General features: G+C 36.0%; 1 protein-coding gene across 1 annotated transcript in view; it reads right to left on the bottom strand.

The window, feature by feature from the left end:
• Positions 1-11,032, bottom strand: part of LOC129754005 (uncharacterized) — an 85,521-nt gene extending 74,489 nt beyond the window's left edge. Inside the window, exon 1 of the mRNA XM_055749859.1 lies at positions 10,899-11,032. The gene's annotated coding sequence lies outside the window, so the exon portion shown is untranslated. The remainder of the gene's footprint in view (positions 1-10,898) is intronic.
• Positions 11,033-15,577: the final 4,545 nt, after the last annotated feature.

The following is a 15,577-nucleotide window of genomic DNA, read 5'->3' on the forward strand; positions in this document are numbered from 1 at the left end:
TTTTGTTCCTCCTTTGAGTTCAGTGTATTATAAACACATTAGGGACACCAAAATATGGCATTTTATATTTCAGAAATCAATAAACAAAATTCTGCTTATTGAATAAAAATATTTAAGTAACGGGAAGTGTTGTGTTCAATTTTGTAGACGGAGGTTCAAGTTTGCATCAAAAAAATTTAATCCAGAAATCTGATGGTTTTATCTCTTACTGTTTTTTTTGAAAATTTGATTTATTTTCATCAAAGGTTAATATCTTTGAATTTGCAAAATAGTTTGGACTTGTTTGATAGGGGGCTTGTTTGATTTGAGTATTCAATAAGTTTTTTTTAAGAAAAGGAAGACTCTCCTTAAAAAAGTTTATTTTATGCCCAAATCAACTAAGTTTGGTCTACCAGACTCTTGAACAAATTCAAAGATTTTAACCATCGATGAAAGCGAATTTAGCTCACCTTTTAGGTTTAGGACCAATTTTCCTAAGTTACAATTTAATACGAAAACTTTTAATGTCGAAGTGCTTAAAAATGATTTTTTTTTTCGATTAAAGTCGTTTTAACACGCGACTTATATAAACGATGCAGTTGGCGGACAGTCATTGAAAAACTTATCCGGTACAACTGTGATCGATGTTTACTTTTGGGCTCGAACTAACGGGCATCGGCTCAGGAGGCAACTGACTTTCCAAACGGAGCTATATAACAAGCCACAATGAAAAATCATATAGTTACAAACATAATTTGTTTTTTGATTTTTTTTTGTATTCGTAAATTGTTGGGAACAAAAATCGATACAAAAATAATCCAGAAAAATTGTTAATGTGAAAGAATACATTTCGACGACCCAATTCGCCAGATGATTGATTTGGAAACAAATTTTTATTACTTCTGACTGAACATTTCTCACGACAGGCTGGTTTATTACTTACAGGGCCCAAGGCAGTCTCTTGTAGTTCTATGTTGAATTTGTGGTCGTGACTGATAGACAACTGTGAAAGCCCTTTGTTTCAGATATTATGAATTTGAATATTTTTTTTTTGAAACGTCGCTGGTGAACTGGCATCAAAATCCGGACTTCCGAAGTAAAATTTAGTGCTTGCGCAATTATAATTCTGATCGAATGTATACAGTGCAGGAAATTCCTTGAAGCGCACAAAAACTTGTTGGTTAATTATCAGCTGGAATTAAATATTACACATAGAATTGTACCATTCAATAGATCTTTCAAAATTACTTTCATAAGACTACAACCATAAGACTACCAAAATTTTCCTCAATAACTGAGAAAAAAAAACATTTTATGGGTCAAAATTCCTATAAGCGCACTTTATGGTTTACTACAAAAAACTTTTACTAACAGTGATGTTTATCTGTGATCAGTAAAGTTTAAAATATTTGGTTTAACATGTAGTCAATTATTATCCAAGGTTTTCGAGTCATTTCATTTCACCTGACCTAATAATTGTTTTAAAGGTAATATCTATTGGAAATTTGCAGCTATGATAACTCGCATATGCCTTTTTAGTATGGTGGACCAAAACTGTACTATAGACCGTTGCAAAAAAATGACTTTTTGCTCCTTGCTGTTATTTCATGTGTGAAATTTCAGATGATTTGATTGATTCTTGAATTATTTCAATTTTGTTTGGAAATTTGTATGGAAGAAGAAATATTTGCACATTAAATCATCTAAAAAACTCAAATAACCTCGAAATGAAGTATGTCTTTAATTATTGGTTTTGAGTTAAGATTTTTCTTAATAATAATAACAATAATAATAATAATAATAATAATCAATTTTATTCGTGTAACATAAGATATGTACAGTCTTTTTGAAGTGTTACATTTGGGTTTCCATTGTTTCGATTTCAATTTAATTGTTTCTGATGAATTTTCATGTCTAACTAATAAGAATCAGTTGTTACCTGTTTAATGCAAATCTTGATAGTGAAGCTTTCTTAAATTCCGATTTCGATTTAATGGACTTTATGCTGGTAGGAAGATTATTCCAGTTCGAGATGCCTCTTACGAGAAACGAATTATTGTAATAGACTGAAATTTGAGGTGGAATTACAAAATTAATAGTTCTAGAGTTTCTTACTGGAACAAATAGTCTTTTAATGTAATGCGGACCTCCTCTAGTAACTATTCTTTGGACCGAAACGCACAACCTGTGTTTATAAAAGTTATAGAATGGACAACCGATGAGCATTTTTTGAAGATGAGAAACACTTCTTAAGCTTCAATTTTTGCTAACATGAGAAGAAGCTAAGTCTTTCATTCAAAAAGTTATAACCATTTCAAAATTTAAAACTTTAAAATGGCAGGTTTCGCTGGCTAGAATTCTCAAAAATTTCAAGGAATGTTTTTGTCAAGATTAAATAAATCAACAAACTGTTTGGTCATGCAAAGCAGTTTTTTGCGATTTTTTTTTCATGCTACGTTTAAACAGCTTTAAAATTAGCAGTCAAAAACGTTAAAATTAAAAAAAAAAATTAATTAAAATGTTTTGTAACATTGAATAGTTGAAGTAGGTTAGAAGAGTAGGTTCAGGTTAGATTTAAGGCTTGTTTACATAAAATGTACTGTACCAAAGATATATTTTTTAGAACTTACAGTACATCTCTGGCGATTTTTGAATGAAAATTTTTGTTAAATCCCATACAAATTTCCAGACAAAATTGAAAATCGTGTGCTAATTCAGGATTGAAAAATCGCTTCAAAAATTTGTATTGCTATTGGTAAAATAAAAAGTATAAATTTGAAATTTTCATACAAAGCTTGCAGCGGTCTACGGTCTACTATGCAAGTTACGTCCTGGAAGAAACTAAAGAGAAGCAACGCTATCTATAACTTGGGCCATGCGGAGCACATCAAAAAGTTTCTCAATATTCTGAGTTACTAAGTATTATGCTACTACCAACTCATTGAGTAAGAGGCAGAACGTAGTGCCTGGGTACTCTCAAAAAACAAAACTTTCTATGGGAGGGATCTTACGGGACACATCTAAAAATTCTGAAGGAATTTAAAATAAACTCACTCATTGTAGAGAATGATGACTGGATGGAGCTCGACCCTAGATATACCTAAGGTTGCCAGAATTTTTTCAGCACGTTTCCGGGCCGGTACAATTTTGTGCTATTTAATCTTAAAACCTGTCGAAATCCGGGCATTTGTTTTCAAAATTGTCGACCAAAAATCCGCGCAATATCCGGGCAAATTTGGTCAAAACCCAGGTATTACTCAACGAAATAAAAAAAACCCTGATTTTTTTTTCATCAAAACTTATCATTAGAATTTAAATTATATTTAAGGCTTCCAAAAACGTTCCATGATTTTTTTTATCAAACTTTCTCGAAAAGTTTCGTTTAGTAGGGTAACGGACCTATTTTGGACCAATTTGGGAAGTAGCTATGCTATTTTCTGAAATAAAAAAGTACATGTTACCATTTTCGACTGCTTTATCCGTTCATTACGAAGATCAAGGTTTTTTCCTATCGAAACATATCGCCGATTGTTGCAATGTAACGAGATTTGAGCCTAAAAACTCGTTTCATCGATCATCTGGTCTGGTCGGTATTTTGGACCACTAGGTTTCTATTTTGGACCACCCTTAAACTAAATAAGTTATTTTTATAAATTTTGACAGCGACTGATGCGCAATTATGCGAATGATTCATTTAATCTTTTCCTTTCTTATCCTTGTAGTCAAGTTTTGTTTGTTCACGTTAATTCATTCCTGAACTAATGGGAGAATTATGCAATCTTTTTAACCATCTCAAAGCCAGATTATTTTCGCTGAAAAATTAGCAAAGTTCTTTTTAATCTTTGAAATAACTTTTCTCTTCGAAAAAACTATCGTTGGAGTAAATTCTTCAACAGTTTTTTTTAAAAATTGCATAACTACAGGGGCGAAAAACTGGATTTTAAGTACTTTTTCGCTGGTTTTTTTTCTTATAAAAAAAAATTAGTTTTGAACCACATTAATCTCAAAGCTTTAGTTGAATATATCATTTGTTAAAATTGTTCTACTTTTAACTGGCAGTAACTTTTAGACCAAATTGTCAATAATTTTCATAAAGCATGAAAAATAATGACTTAATAAAAAATGTGCATGTGCTATTTCTTTTTAATGTTTTAAGCTTTTTTAAGCTGTAGCTTTTGGCAACTGCTTATCAAACAGTTGACATTAACGTAGATTGTAAGATTGACGTGGTTTAAATCATTGTGCACAAACAGTAAGTTAAAATATTGGCTTGGTTTTATTCCGTTTTAAGTGAACCTCGTCTAAATGCGGGGTGGGACTTTAGCGAGTTGATTAAATTAAATAATGCCAAAATTCCAAATTTTATTTATAAAAGGCGATTGAAATAGTGTGCATGATTCTTTTCATATCGCCGTACAACGTTTTATTACGTTCATGAACATTCAACAGTAAGTCTTATACTCAGGGTATGTTAGGTGCTCCAAAATAAGTCCCTAAGGAATTAAGTAGGACCTATTTTCGACATGGGTCAAACTGCGAATAAAACAAGTTTTTTTTTGTTCATCAAGCTTGCAAACTAGTTTTAAAGTGTTTTATCATAGCTGTGAACATGTTTGTAGTTGTCAAAATCATCACAGCTAGGCAGAAAACTTCTTGGAAGTTGACTCCAATAATGGCACGTCCTCCTGAAATGGGCTTAATTTGACTTAACTGTAAAAAATCAAAATTTTATTTTCAATTTTCAATCCCTCATCAGCTTATTTAAATGGAATCTAAGATATGATTAGAATCATGAGAAGAAGCTTTGACTATATTTGTTCAAAATTTTAATGATTAACATGATTTATGAGAGAAAAATAGGGAAAAAGTTGCAAGGTGGTCCACAATATGTACCCGGTCCAAAATAAGTCCGTTACCCTACGCATGAATAAAAAAATTTCACAACATAATTTTTTTCACAACACTGGGGCAGGGGTGGCTGCAGACTCAGGATCTCAATTCCTATGGAAAATTGGCAAACAGTGTTCCAACCAGAGGTTCAAGGAATTCTAGAATGCACTTTAGCCTGTTTGAATAGAGGAAACAGGTACTCAAATTCCTACATGTTCTCTGACAGCAAGGCCGCTTCGAGCACTAAGTACGTTCAGATGTTACTCTAAGCTAATATAGGAATGTATTGTTGCACTAAGAAACCTGGCCATAAGAAACAGAGTGTTTTTTTTTGTTTTGGGTTGCAAGCCACCGTGGTATCCTAGGGAACGAAAAAGCAGACCAGCTAGCTAGGAACGGATCTCAGGGACTGTTGAAGCTGTCACGCAGGACTGTCTATCAGTTTTATGTAGTTTTAAGTGTTTGTTGGAATGATAGAGAATTTTAATTCAGAAATAAAAACACTCGGGGCGGAAAAATGATACAAATTGACTGAATTAAAGCAATCAAAAGATTCCCTTTAACACTAGAAGGACCGGCAAATTGAATATACCTATTCGGACCGTGACCAGTCAAAATGACTGGTAAAGGGGAAATTTTTTCTATCAAAATATTTTTAAATTTTTTCTTTTGAAATTATTTTGTTATTAATTCGATAACATTTTTGTTATAACATTGAAATATTTTTTCACCATGTGTGCCCGGAATCACCTCAGTTTGGCATAGTTGACGAATGCGTGTATGTTATAAAATGAATATGTCAAATATTTATCAAAAAATTGAAACACATTATCAATCTAATAATAAAAACATGTTAGATAGCTATGGTTATTGACCATGGGTGCACGGTTTCACTTCAGTTTTGTTTTAGTAGATATTTTGTAGCATCCATCGCTCTGAAGTTTTTCAACCCGATGCCTATAAATTATACCTGATATTGTAGGTTTTGAAGCATATTTTTTATATAAGTAAAGCAATTTACCATGGGTGCACGGGTTCACCGTCATTCATCCAAAATCATTTTTTTTGCATGTTAAAGGTAAAGAATAAAGACTTTTAAAGATTCAAATGAAAATTTGTGTTATATACATGGGTTTTCACTATGGGTGCACGGATTCACCGCGTTTTAATCAAATATTGGACTATTTGCAGTTTTTTAAAAAGCATTATTACAAATCTTAACTAAACCAAAGTCGAAATCATGTCTTTCATGTTGAGACATAATTTAAAAAAAAAACGATTTTTATTTTAAGCTCCGTTTTTTAATTCCTGGAAAAGAAATATTTCAATTATATCTTGAAATAAGAAATTTATTTATTTATTATTAAAAAACAGGTTTTTGCCATCGTATATTTATCTGATAAGATCTGATAAACATCCAAGAAATTGGAAAACGGTTATCATGGATCGAGTGAATTTTAGGAATTATATGCATCATATAATTTTCCCGTATGTTTGGATAACGTGCCGCTATTAAGCCTACCCCCATTCTGATATGTCGTGCGACGGAAAACAGTGGAAATAAAAATAATGAGTCAACATTGTCAAATGTACACATTGATTTGTTTTTCCTTAAAAGTTTTTCGATTGACTATTGTTGCATTTCAAATGCCTATCATATCTAACTCAAAAATATTTTGTGTTCTGAAGCAAGTTGAAAACTATTTATTTCTATATAATTAACAACGGCGAATTTACAGCCATTCCGTGCACCTATGTTGAAAAATCTTAGCACCAATGTGGTCTATCAGATAGACTGGCGTGAGTCTAGTCTAGATATGTCAGGTGTACTGGGTTCGATTCCCGGTATCGGCAAGAAAACTCTAGGGTTCAAACCCCGTAAGTTGCCGACAGGTAAGATAGGTAAGATGTGTTTCCTCTTATAATAAGAATGTTCAATAAGAATGTTCAATCAGTTGCCAGCTTTATACACGGGTGCCGGAATACCTGTAAGGGAACTTGAATTGGAAATTTGTCGAACCTAATAATCTAAGAATGCATGTGAATACATACTTGGGCAGAAACTGCGGTGAATCCGTGCACCCATGGTGGATAACCAACATATGAAGAATTATACAATATATAAAAAAATCATTTAAATTGTTCAGTTTCATAGACATAAGGTCTTCAAATTTGAATAAATAAGTACACAATTCATAATTATTTTACTCATACTAGTTCAGTATAAAACATATTTATCACCTAAATTTACTCGATTACTCGAATTGAATGTATTAAAACTAACATAACTTTTACAAATGTTGATGAAATTTCGCCAAATTTTGACAGAAAGTTCGATTATAGTTAAGCAACAAAACAGACTAAAAAAATTGGGAGTCATGTGCTTGAAGCGCCATACAGCGGTCGATCCGAGAACTTTTTCTACAAATTTTCATGACTTTGCATCGAAAATCAATAATTTCATAGCGAATGACACCCTCCTGCCCACCATAAATCAATGAAGGCTCTTTGTCTTGAATGTAGATTGCAAATAAAACCAAAAGCAAGCGAAAAAAATTTATCTTGTTTGAGTTATAGGTTTGTGAATTTTACCAGTCATTTTGACTGGTCACGGTCCGAGTGTCCATGGCGAAATTTTTCTCGCTTATTAAAAGAGCTAGAAAAATAAAAAATACACAGTTTTGTAGAGATTCAAAATTCATGAAAAGTCGTATTTTTTGCGAAATTTTAGAGCGTAGTGTTTAAAAGATATTCAACAAACAAAGTGTCCCACCAATTTTAACTGGTGCGGTCTTTCTAGTTTTAATCAGCGGTGTGTAGACTCGCTTCGGAAAGAATCATTCGGCTGATTTTTTCCGAGTTTAACTTGTTGTGTGCAGATTGATTTTATCTTCGTTCCAATCATGACGTGATTGCACACAAAACGAAGAGAACAGTTCCGAATTGATGTTTTCCATGCCTCGCAGGAATAAAATCACACCAACGAAACAACAGAACGAAGCTTACCGTACACGAATACTCACGAGCGATCGTTGCCCGACGGACCGAGTCGACCGAGTGAACATTGCCTCGCACCCTTCTCTCGCTCGTTTCCCGTTCCCTTGTATCTATCAATTTTAGCCACGCCCCCATGCGTTGTCCGATTAATGTGTTCGGCTGCCGGACGAAAACGTTTTTTTTTTAATTCGCAGAACTGTTCGTTTGCTTCGCTGATGTTTCCCCCAATTGCTGTTTACTCCTGCCGAGTTTACCCGAAGCTTACTTCCTGATGCTTTCCGAGTTGAACTTTAGATAGCATCATTGCAGATTGAGTTTAACGAAATAAAATCGTTCTGCAAAGAAGAGCAAAGTGCGAGTATGTAGACTCGCGATTTTAACATCTCTGGTTTTAATCCAACTACAGTACCGTAGTTGTATCAAAAGGAATTTTTCGATTGCTTTGATTCAGTAGAATTATTCAACCAAGTAGGCTCACAAAACATAATACATATAACTCGACATTAGCCAGTTTCTGGGTAATTTAGGACACTTCCACCTACAGTAAGGACGCCCCAAAAATGAATCTTCCTAGCAATGTGTATGAATTGTTCAATATATGAAGTCTCTCGAGTGGAATTCTGGAAATTATTGAATCTTTAAGATTGAAAATGAAGATTTAGAATCAGCTTTTCATTTCAGATTTTTTCTTAAACAGACTTTAGAAAGTGAGTCGTAGGCACGTTCAACGCAGTTTAAAATCAAACTATGAGAAAAAAGTTAGACTCTGAATTCATTATACAAATTTAAACCGAATTTCAAAACAAAAGAAAAACTATGATATAGCATTCGAGAATAATCAACTTTGAATTCGTCTAGCTGTCAAGTATTTTTGATTTTCGAACTGAATCAAATTTGATTGCCATTTGAAAAGTTCTAATATTAATATTTGATCAGTTTGTAATGTATTCACCAAGAACAACGAAGAAAAAAAGGTGACGACAATCGGATTCAACAGGTCGTCGTTGTTTCACGGAGCTGCGCGATCATCGTTTTCTTTGGCTGAGAGAAAATCGTTGAAGGATAAAATATTTTTTTATGATGCATATTAAAATTTCGCATCCGATTATGCGGGAAACGGTTTCATTTTTCTTTGAATTTTGGCCCGTCTTCTTCCATCCCCTCCCCCATTTGGCTGCGTGTCCTGCGTCGAATTGTGGGAGGTTTAATCGACCGTTTTCATAGGTTGAACTTTTCGTTGTCGTCGTTTAATAATTTGCTCAACACAACACCTTGCTCTTTCGCAGATCAGATCAGATGATGAGTAGTATGCTTGATGGCTTTTTTCCCCACACCTAAGTCCTTTTGATCTCGTGGTTAAGTTTTCATTTTTCATTTTTCACTTTCACTTGATGACTTTTAAGATTTTTTCCCTCGCTTCCACTTAGCTGAGACCTATTATTTTTTCACCTGACCCAATTAGGTTGTCTTACGTGAGCGAGTGACGGAGGAAATGCGGAAGGCCAAACTGGTCGTTTGGTTGCGAATATTTTGGGGAAAACAAACACTGTACTTCGAATAATGTAAACAAACTATTCAATGTTTCCACGAGCGAGCGCTTGTTGCAGTTTTACGACCCAGAGAGATTACTTCCTTCTGACAGCATTCGGTGTGGTATTGGCGAATGATTCCATCATGCTCCGTTTGGGTTGCGAAAATAGTTTTCCAACATTTCGTCGTGTGTACGTATTTATTTGGGAATTCACACACATATTTCAGAGCGATCGCGAAACGGTGCAGTAGGAGAAAAAAAATCCCGACTGAAATGCCGGAGATCTCTTAGCATCGGGCGTTCGTGGGTGGGGACACAGGGAGGCAACAAAATTTTCACCGATATTCCTTGAAGAATTTCATGCACAATTTACACCTGTGCGCGCACTTTTCCACACATCGATACACTCTCCTTCGTGATCGTGTGGTCGATTTTTCCAACTAGCTCCGGGAAACACACTGAAGCAAAACGTGTAAAATCAGACAGGACTGAAGGTGGTGATTATTTTTCCACCGATTTTCTTGCCCGTATAATACATAATAGTGGATGTTGACGGTTTTTAAACACTATGAAAATTGATGTTGACACCAAACAGACGGGAAGATAGGATCCGATTGCAAAGTGTATAATTGTGCAGCAATTTTCACATGTTTGTCATGCGGTCGCCATATAACTCACTGGCGGGTGTGAGCCATTTCCACTTTTCGTACGTACACATGAAAAGAGATGATTTCCTCGTGTCGGGTACTCACGCACGTCGAATATGAGTACCTTTGAACAGTGGCAGGCAACCACATGTATGAGTGGCCGACGATCGCTCACGGATTTTCCTGATCAGAAAAAGAAACACAAATACGCACTCAGCAGCCACTCATTTTCACACCTCTTCTTTGCTGCGCTCGTTCGTTTCTTCTTCAGGGACGGAGGAGGCTCGTAAAGAGGAAAAATATTTTTAACCTACTATCGCTTATTTTGTGCCGTTTTTTCTTCTTATCCACTTTTATTCCACTCTCGCTGCGATCGACGACGACGACACCAGACTAGAGAGAAGAACTAAATTTTCGGCCACTAATTCATTTTCCGTTCCCGTCGCAAAACTGTCGGCTGCCAACACTGGGCAACATTGTCTTGATTTTCACTTTTCAATTCACTTTTTTTTCGCAGCACGATGGCCACCCGCTTTTCTCTGCCATGACCACCGAACTCGGCCGTAACCCCAAAAGAAAGCAGATCAGGCAAGAAGAAAAAGACCATCCCAAAACACTCCCCGCGAAAAAATGATCCCACGGAAATTTGGAAAAGATCAAACTAGCTTATTTGAAGGCGCCCCTCGTTGAATTAAGTAACACCTGACGAAACTGCACTGCAGCAACCAGCCAGCTAGCAGATATGAATTTTTCCCCAACAATCCCCGATACCAATTTTGCCCCCACCGACCAACTTGGGGAGCCTCGCCGCACCACCCACACCCCAACACACGCACCAATTCACACCCACATACGAATGTCGTCGTCTCCTTGCACCGCGCGCTCCACACTGTTGGGACTTTCTTGGAGGGGAGCAGCAGAAGAAAATGAAGCACGCACGCACGATCAGCCGCCCGGACTAACCGAAAAACCGATCCGAAATGTGAGACGAGTTACGAAAAACTGAAGACGATCACGCACCGGCCAGGCCGTGGTCCTGTCCTGTTACACACGGCTTACGGAAAATGAGTGCCCGAGCGCAGGCGCGTTTTTTCGGATTCGATTTGACATCGGCTTGGTACTCAGTTGGATGCGCCCGGAAGTAGGCAAAAGTGCGTGTGGTGTGAATGGCAGTGTTGCCCGTTTTGCACAAAAATGGTCTTGAATCATTCATACAGGTAGGTGTATTTTTTGATTTTTGATAATGATACTTGATTAAGGTCAGCAAGCACATTAGGGTTAAGGTTTGGTCGAAATCATAGAGGTTTGTCGAAATCATAGAAAAATCTTTATTTTCACAGAATTTCGAGCAAATTTTCATCGGGGGCCGGACATTCGGCCGAAGGCCGATAGGCCGAAAGATGTTAGGCCGAAGGTCGCTAGGCCGAATGGGTTAAAAGGCCGACGGATATTCGGCCGAATAGGACAACAGGCCGAATGGGACATTAGGCCGAATATTATTTGGCCGAATGGATGTTAGGCCGAATGGTAATTTAGCCGAATGGACATCAGGCCGAATGGACGATTGGCCGAATGGTCCTTAGGCCGAATGGTTATTTGGTCGAATGGTTATTTGGCCGAATGGTTATTTGGCCGAATGGTTATTTGACCGAATGGTCATTTGGCCGAATGGTCATTTGGCCGAATGGTCATTTGGCCAAATGGTCATTTGGCCGAATGGTCATTTGACCGAATGGTCATTTGGACGAATGGTCATTAGGCCGAATGGTCATTAGGCCGACTGGTGGTCATGAGGCCGGATGGTCGTAAGGCCGAATGGTCGTAAGGCCGAATGGTTGCAAGGCCGAATGGTCGTAAGGCCGAATGGATTCTAGGCCGAGAGGCCGTTAGGCCTAATGGTCACTAGGCTGAATGGTCGTAAGGCCGAATGGATTCTAGGCCGAAAGGTCGTTAGGCCGAATGGACGATAGGCCAAATGTATCTTATTAGACTAGAAAGTTATTTAAGTTAAAATTTTCTCATGTGAAAGTTACTTAAAAATTCTGCAAAAAAAAATCATAGCTGACTTTTGAACAAAAACCAAGCTTTCCAGACCCCAGAATTTGAGAAATTCAAAAATGACCCCAAATTGACTCAGTCTAATATGAAACTAACAGGTGTAAAATTTTTGGAAAGTTCAATCGGTTGAATCAAAATTTACGCATTTTACATTTTAATTTTTACATTTTCCCGTCTCATGTTCCATCATTGCTCCTTAGACGCGTTACTCTTTCGTGTAAATCTCGCTAGCAGCAATTTGTGTGGTTGTAGCCAAGATTACCATGATGTCGAGCATCTTGTTTGGTCTTGTGAGGACCACCTTATCGCCAGAGAGAACTTAATAGACTCCCTTCGAGCCCGATGGAAACCACCTAACGTTCCAGTGAGGAATGTGTTGGCTGCGGTAGACCTAGATTACATGTTCGAATTATGCCTTTACCTTAAATCTATAGATCTTCGTAAATTCCTTTTCCCTTTTCTTTATTCTTTTTTCTTCAACTATACTAGGTTAAAATAATGAATTGTAAAAACAAAATCAAGAGTTTGGCTCATTAAAACTTACGGTAGGAGCCATTTCAAATAAACAAAAAAAATAAAACAAAGGAAATCTGCTAAATCGGAATTTTAATTTTGATGCCAAATGCCTTGAAAACACATAAAACGTCGAAATCTGAGGTTGCCTAAAAAAAATTTTTTTTTGGAAAAAAATCGACTTTCTGGACTTAGCCGTTTTTCGAAAAATGGCTAAATCCCAGGAAGCCGAATTTTGGCCAACAATTTTTTCGAGATAACACCAGATCTCGACGTTCAATGCATTTCCTAATCATTCGGCATCAATATTAAAATTTCGATTTTTCTAATTTCCTTTGGATGTTGTTTTATTTGAGATTTCAAGCCTCTTGGTTTGTTTATCCCATTCGTTTATTTGGTCCCCCCTTTTGTGATTTTTGAGGGTAAAAAAATCCGAATCTCGAGCGCTTTGAGGCACCCTTAAATCAGGTCTGATTGAGCTGAGATTTTGCACAGCTCTGTTTTTTGAGGCCAATCTACAAAATGTATATGGTCGGTTTTCAAAATTCGATTATGAACTTTTAACTTCAATGGGAAATATTCGCGACTGTGAGAAGGTAATATTTCGGTAGAAATTGGTTAAAATTGGATATACCCCATTTAGGAAAGTCATTGTAACTTTCGATGCAATGCATTTCAGATATAATTTTCCACGTAGAGAATAACTTTTGAAACGCACGAATTCTCAGCGTTTAATCCTTATCTGTTCTGGTTTTATTTAAACTGATAGAATTCTAGAAGTGTCACACCCCCTACAGAAATATATGAAAGACATACACTGCCTTGGCCAGGCACGATCCTAGAGGGGGGACAGGTTAGGGGGTGTTATTAACCAATTGTACGAAAATTGTTCAATAAAATAAACATTAATATCTATTTAAAAACGATCTTTTTAAAAGAGTGGTGCGAAGGGAAGGGTGCCCTTTTTTCCAATTTGATCTCATTGAACTAAATTTGAAATTTTTTGAAAAATTTCAAAATATGAGATGAAATTTAAACCTTTTTAAACCCATTTTCTATTTAAATTGATTTCGATAATATTTGATACAACTTCAATCTCTAAATCTACTATTTTCGATGCGAGAAAATGTTGATAAAAAGGTAATTGTGAAGCAGCGATTACACTCCAGAAACAAAAACAGAACGCTCAAGAGATCAGACCGATTTTTTATTTTATACTGGAATCTTCTATTACTCTTTGACTTTTTTCTTTTCTTTATAAAAAAATCTTTCAAAATTCGACGATTTGTCTCGATTAATATTTTCCTCTTCACAAAAATACGCTGACAAAAAATCAACGAGACGAGAACAAACGCTACCACACTCGGCCAAGGCCTACTCGCGAATCCGCGATGCCAGATGAATATTTGACGTTTTGTAGTTAGCACAAATGTATGGCCGTTTTCAAAAGCTTTCTAAAAGCTCCCTAACTAATCTAAACATTTCTATGAAGGACTTGGTGCCGCTAGTGTTTGTTTTAATAACTCTGATACTGGGCATCTTTTTTTTCTATGCGCGGAAAATAATAAAAAAGGTAAAATTTACCGAGATAGCAAGGTGAACGCTCGTGAAATCCGAAAAGGTTACTTTTACTTTGTCAAGGTGAAACTCACCTCACTACGAGGTAAAGTTAACCTAAATCGAGCTGACAAAAAAGTAGAATTCACTTAGGAAAAAGGTATATTCAAAAAAGGTAAAATTAACCTCGAAGCATGGTGAAGTTTCCTGGAATTGAGCAGAATGAAAAGTTTAAATTCACTGAGAAAAAGTAAACCCAAAAAAGGTATTTTCCACCTCTTCTAGGTGAAACTTACTTGTAGCATGGCTCTTATCTTAGCTGTTATTTAATCAAGGAACAAGTTTTGCATTCGTGTGCAAAATATGATAATCGGAACAGAGCGGTAAGTGAAGCATTTCATTTAGTTGTGCTAGTTCTCATTAACTTTGCTTCCATTAAAAATTGACCCGGTGAACTTCGAAGTGTTTATTCCGGAACAGCCACATACAGACTGGCCGGATGAGTCAAACGGAGGAAAGAATGAATGTGCTAACCAATTTAGATTTATTTAGAATTTAGCTGCTATGTTTTCGCGAAAAGACACGAAGAAGGCAGCGTTGATGTGCGAGAGAAGACAAAAGTGTTTTCATATGACAAAACGGAATTTTCAAGCAAAAATAACGAAAAAGAACATTATTTCAATCATAGATTCCCAAAACAATAATCTTAAATAAATATCAAATCCTTGTATTTTTTTATTATTTGGTTACAAGCCAGAACAGAACCTTTTTAGTCAGTGAATGAGAAACCGGTAGAATGTAACTTTTTGGTCAGTGAATCCCCAAATGTAAAATTCACCTTTTTGCTAGGTGAATGAAAAAAGGTTAAATTTACCTTTATGCTAATTGACTGAAAAAAAGGTAAAATTAACCTTTTTGCTAGGAGAATGAAAAAAAAGGGTAAAATTTACCGAGAGAAAATAAATACGTCTGCTTGACGGTAAATTTTACCTTTTATATTATTTTCTGTGTGTGTCAACATAAGCATAACTTTGCAACATTGGGAATTGAATAAAATTTTCAGAAACGTCGCTGGTGAACTAACGGCTGAACACAGACTTCCAACAATCAAGTACTTCATTTTCCTTTGTAGGAAGTCGGAAGTCCGGACTTCGGAAGTAAAATTTAGTGCTGGCGCGATAATATTAGCCTCTGACATTGATGCTCACACCTCAGAAGATTGTACTCCATTTTCCCGAAAACCATTGCACAGAATGAAAAATCACCAAAATTTCAAACGCCAGAAATCCACTTCCCCAGAATTTTTTTCCAGAATGCAGTATTAACCAGATTTTTTTTCCCAGAATGAATCATTTCCCAGAAAAAATTTAACCAGAATGAACCATTTCCCAGAAAATTAAATATA

This window comes from Uranotaenia lowii, chromosome 3 (genome assembly GCF_029784155.1).
Source record: "Uranotaenia lowii strain MFRU-FL chromosome 3, ASM2978415v1, whole genome shotgun sequence".
In the NCBI taxonomy this organism is placed as follows: Eukaryota; Metazoa; Arthropoda; class Insecta; order Diptera; family Culicidae; genus Uranotaenia; species Uranotaenia lowii.